This window comes from Suncus etruscus, chromosome 1 (genome assembly GCF_024139225.1).
Source record: "Suncus etruscus isolate mSunEtr1 chromosome 1, mSunEtr1.pri.cur, whole genome shotgun sequence".
Classification (NCBI taxonomy): Eukaryota; Metazoa; Chordata; class Mammalia; order Eulipotyphla; family Soricidae; genus Suncus; species Suncus etruscus.
The window spans coordinates 175,853,665-175,859,662 of NC_064848.1; positions in this window are offsets into that span (position 1 = coordinate 175,853,665).

Below are 5,998 nucleotides of genomic sequence, written 5' to 3' on the forward strand. Positions count from 1 at the left end.
TCCAGTTTTAGACTCAAAAAGCAAAGCAAAGAGAGGGAGTAAATTTATAATGGGAACAAAAGTGAAAAGGCAAACTATGAAGAACAGGAGAAAATATTTACTGTGTGTACAGCTGTCCAAGTACTCCCATACTGAATATAAAGTAAAAAGACAGACAGCCCAATAGAAAAACTCACAAAAGCCTTGTATAGGCACAAAAGAAAATGTCCAAATAGTCAATAAATGTATTAAAATGTCAACCTGGAGAGGCAAATTAAAACGACATTGTGAAGGTTGGGGAGAGTACATCAGGTATGGAACCTGCCTTGCATGTGGCAGATCTGGGTTTGCACCCCAGCACTTTATATGGTTCCACTGAGTTCCTCCAGGAGTGACCCCTGAGAGTTGAGCAAGATGTGGCCCCTTAAACCAATAAATAGATAAATACCTAAATAAAATAAATAAAAAAACTATAATGTGAGACCACAATACACCCCAGAGAATGACTAAATACAAGAGCTTGAAAATAATATGTAATATGAAGACATAAAGTAATGTTACCAGGGTGAGATTATATCTACTGGCATAAATATCTTGAAAAACTGGATATAAGTATTTACCTTGTGCCCTGGAAATCCTACTCCTAGAAGGGCTGGAGTGATGTGATAGTACAGCAGGTAAGATGCATGCCTTGTGAGGCTGGGGAGATTACACAGCGTAAGGCAATTTTTACATGCTGCCAACCCTGGACTGCCCAGGTTCGATTTAGGCATCCCATATGGTCCCTTGAGCCTGCCAGGAGTGATTTCTGAGTGCAGAGCGAGGAGCAACACCTGAGCTGCATACCTTGCAGACAGCCAACCTGGGTTCAATCCATGATACCATATATGGCTCCCCAAAGACCACTAGGAGTGATTACTGAGCATAGAGTCAAAAGTAAGAAAAAAAGAAATCCTACACCTAGATACTTATTTAGTGAAAATTACTCTGTTTAGGGAAAAGCACATGTTGGGGGCAGGAGTGCAGGCCTCTGAGCACTAATGGTCTCTGAGCACCAAACCATCAGGCCTTTGAGCATTCCCAAGGGTGGTCTGGTTTGCCCCTGCCAGTACTGCTGGGTATAACCTCTATCAAAAAAGAGTTCTGTGCATTGGGCCCAGAGAGATAGCACAACGGCGTTTGCCTTGCAAGCAGCCGATTCAGAACCAAAGGTGGTTGGTTCGAATCCCAGTGTCCCATATGATCCCCTGTGCCTGCCAGGAGCTATTTCTGAGCAGACAGCCAGGAGTAACCCCTGAGCATCACTGGGCATGGCCCCCCCCCCACAAAAAATAGAGTTTTGTGCAAAGTAACTCCAAACTGGAAAACCATCCCCATGGAGTCAAGAGGTAAGGAACTCTATGCCATGGTAAAAAATGAATGAACTATAACTATATGAAAAAAATCAAGACTAAATCTCATTAATAACATTGAAGAAAATGTTGCACATATTTGATTAGATTTATTCAGAGATATCTTTTAAAAACTAGCATCATAAGAAATATCATTAAATGTTTATTTTTATATTTGTTTATGCTCACTTTATTGAAATACATTTGATTTTTGTATATTTGTTTTGGTTTTGCTTCATTTTTGAGTCACACTTGGCCAGTGCTGGGGGACCACTTCTGTGCTCAGGTATCACTTCTGTCTGTGCTTGAGGGACATATGTGGTGCCAGGGATCAATACTGAGTCAGTCACATAAGGGAGGTGCCCAACCCACTTAAGTATAATTCTGTAGTCAATGACTTTGATAAATAGCTAATTATGATAGATTTCTTCCTAGATCTTTTTGAATTTCCAATGTACCCAACTATACTTTCTGTGCATGGCATTAATAATTCATGTAAATACTTAGGATTACTATGAACTCTTTTTTTTTTTTTTTGGCCACACCCGGTAACACTCAGGGGTTACTCCTGGCTATGCGTTCAGAAGTTGCTCCTGGCTTGGGGGACCATATGGGACACCGGGGGATCGAACCGCAGTCCATCCAAGGCTAATGCAGGTAAGGCAGGCACCTTACCTCTAGCGCCACTGCCTGGCCTCTACTATGAACTCTTGAGTAAGTGACTCCTTTTTTTATCATGAAGCAACCTTTCCCTTATTCTTTTATTCTACCTTTTCCTACTCTAAAACCTATTTTGATGTTTTATGACAACTCCTACTGTCTTTTGCATAGTGTTAGTAGGACACAACTTTTTTCACTCTTTTCTGTTAATGTATTTGTTCTTTATATTTGAAGTGAGTCCCCATGGACTAGGGAGAGAGCCCAAAAGCTGGAGTGAACATTCTGCTTTCTAGAGTACTGATTTCCATCTCCGGCACTTTCTGGCTCCCTGTACACCATTATGATTAATATCTGAGTACTGAGCTAGGAATGAGCCCTTTGTTCGGTGTGAAACCTACCTCTCCAATAAAGTGTTGCGTGCATATTAGCTAAACCTTTTTGCTTTGTCTTTTTTACTGGTTTCTTTGGTTTCTTGTACATTTCTTACAATGTATATCTTCAATCGATCACCATATACATCCAATAATTAGATCGCTTTACAAATATTACAAGAACATGATACCACTATTTCTATTTCTCTCCTCTTGGTCTTTGTGCTTTTGCTATATGTATTTACATGCAGACAAGAAACTCCACAGAGCACGCATACACACACATATAACTTTTAACTGTCAATTATTTTCTGTTTGGTTTTTGAGGCCACACTAGGAGAACTGAGGGCCTACTTCTAACTCTGCTTGGGGATCAATCCTGACACTGTTCAGGGAACTGTGGGTGCTGGGATTTATTTAGTTTTGGGTTTCTGGTCACCTTTGGTGATGCTAAGGGGTTACTCCTGACTCTGCACTCAGGAATCACCCTGGAAGGCTCTGGAAACACATGATATGCTGGGATCAAACTCAGGTCAACAGCATGCAAAATGAGTGCCCTACTCGCTGTGCTATCGCTCCAGCTCAAGGGTGCTGGGGCTTAAACCCAGATCTACTGCATGGAAAGTTTCTCCCTGGTCCTTGTTGATTGCATATTTTTTTTTTGGTGGGGGGGTGGTTCTTGGGCCATGCCCGTTGACGCTCAGGAATTAATTCTCCTGGCTATGTGCTCAGAAATCGCTCCTGGCTTGGGGGACCATATGGGATGCTGGGGGATTGAACCAAGGTCCGTCCTAGGTCAGCGCGTGCAAAGCAAACGCCCTACCGATGCGCCACTGCTCCAGCCCCCTTGTCGATTGCATTTTAAGGAGATTTAAGTAATAAGAAAATAAGCTTCTTAAATATAGCCACGTATTTACTATTTCTGAGGCTCTTCAATCCTTTGTCTAAATCTAAATTTCCCTTAGGTATCATTTTCATTCTGCCTAAAGGACCTACTTTATGATTTCAAAGTACTGGTGGTTTTCAGTGAGAAAATCTCTCATATTTTGTATGTCTGAAAGTATTTTATTCTCATGTTGAGAAGAGATTTTCTCTAGGTATAGAAATTGGTATGTCACTCTGTTTTCTTCTTGTTTGTCTTATTTATGAAGAAAAGTCTATTTTTACTGTTACCATTATTCTTCTGTAGTTAATGTAGCCTTTCCTTGTCCCTGCCTTCTAGATTGCTTTTAAAATTTGTCTTTATTTCTGGTCTAAGTAATGTAATTATAGGGCTTGATGTAGTTCTTCTTTTTTTCTTCATGTTCCTTGTTCTTGGTTAATGTTCTTGCACATGTTTCTTGTTCATTGAGCTTCATGTATCTATGGGTCTAAATTTTCCATCAATTTGGAAAAGTGTTAGTCATTATTTTCAAATTCTTCTATCCTTCCTCTCTTCTTATCTTGGATTCTAGTTACACATAAGTTTGATATTGTGTTATATCTCACAGAGTCAAAAGTATGTATTTTTATTTCCATGTTTTATTTGGGATTATCTTTCATTCTTTTTTGGGAGGGCAGTGCTCAGGGATTGCTCCTGGATCTGTGCTCAGGGATCACCCCTAGCAGTTCTTGGGGGCCATATGGGTCTGCAATGTGCAAGGCAAATTCCTTAACTACTGTATTATTACTTCCTTCCTCCCTCCCTCCCTCCCTTCTTTTTCTTTCTTTCTTTCTTTCTTTCTTTCTTTCTTTCTTTCTTTCTTTCTTTCTTTCTTTCTTTCTTTCTTTCTTTCTTTCTTTCTTTCTTTCTTTCTTTCTTTCTTTCTTTCTCTTTCTTTCTTTTCCTCTTTCTTTCTTCTTTCTTCTTTCTTCTTTCTTTCTTCTTTCTTTCTTTCTTTCTTTCTTTCTTTCTTTCTTTCTTTCTTTCTTTCTTTCTTTCTTTCTTTCTTTCTTTCTTTCTTTCTTTCTTTCTTTCTTTCTTCTTTCTTTCTTCTTTTCTTTCTTTCTTTCTTTCTTTCTTTCTCTCTCTCTCTCTCTTTCTTTCTTTCTTTCTCTCTTCTTTCTTTCTTTCTTTCTTTCCTTTCTTTCTTTCTTTCTTTCTTTCTTTCTTTCTTTCTTTCTTCTTCTCTTTCTTCTTTCTTTCTTTCTTTCTTTCTTTCTTTCTTTCTTTCTTTCTTTCTTTCTTTCTTTCTTTCTTTCTTTCTTTCTTTCTTTCTTTCTTTCTTTCTTTCTTTCTTTCTTTCTTTCTTCCTTCCTTCCTTCCTTCCTTCCTTCCTTCCTTCCTTCCTTCCTTCCTTCCTTCCTTCCTTCCTTCCTTCTTTCTTTCTTTCTTTCTTTCTTTCTTTCTTTCTTTCTTTCTTTCTTTCTTTCTTTCTTTCTTTCTTTCTTTCTTTCTTTCTTTCTTTCTTTCTTTCTTTCTTTCTTTCTTTCTTTCTTTCTTTCTTTCTTTCTTTCTTTCCTTTCTCTTCCTTCCTTCCTTCCTTCCTTCCTTCCTTCCTTCCTTCCTTCCTTCCTTCCTTCCTTCCTTCCTTCCTTCCTTCCTTCCTTCCTTCCTTCCTTCCTTCCTTTATTTTTCTTTCCTTTTATATCTGGCACCTTTTGAGGACTGGGTTTTGGGGGATACTCCTTGGGAATTCTCAAGGGACCATGAGTAGCTATGGTTGAACTCAAAGTCTCCTTTATGAGAGGCACATGCTCCAGCTCTTTGGGCCATCTCCATATCCTCTCCTCTTTTTAATGTTTTCCAGCTGTAGTTGTGGGCACCTAGGAGGCAATACTTCAGTGAGGTTCAACCTGGCAAACACAGGGCTAAGGTAATTCAGCCCATGGATAAAGAACTTGCTCTTCACAGTCTCTGGACCATCCCACACAAACAATATGTTTGAAGCTGCTCGTGTCATGATGACTGCTGAGAGCATTTATTTGGAAGCAGCAAAGATGAGTGCACATGTGTGGCATGGCAAAATTTTAACATAGGAACTGGACTGAAGAACTTCTGAGAATGGCTGCTATGTAAAACTTCTCAGCTGTTAAAGCAACAACTTTTGTTGGTTTTCCTGACTTGTTTATGACTCTTCTCTACTTTAAAAGTGAAGTATTTCACTTAAAATAGATTTTCTGGACCTGCTGCTTGCTGCTCCATCATCCCAGGTGAGGCTTACCTGCGGCTGCATCATTGGGACTACATTGGACCGCAAGGCAGTCTTTTCCTATTGGGTGGGTTTAGCAGCCTCCACGCCTGACCTGTGCCATTTTATGGGCCTTCATTACAGCTCCTGAAGCTTATGGCCACTTATGCAACCACAAGGCAGATCTACTCAATAAATTATATGCTGCTCACAGTTATTCTTCCTGTCATTCTGTGAGGAAAGGCAGAGAAGACAGAGAGCAATCTCCTTCTTAACCCCTCAGCATCTTCCGGGGAGAGGGAGTTTTTAACTACAAAGACTCACCTCCAGCACATCCAGAACTAGAAAACCAATGGAGAAAACATGTAGAAGCCTGCCAAGCTCAATGAGTGAAAACGGTATTGCCAAAGACATAAATAACACAGTAACTCCTCAGATAATGTCTTTAGTGACACTATGATGAGGATGTTCAATGAGTTCAAAGAAA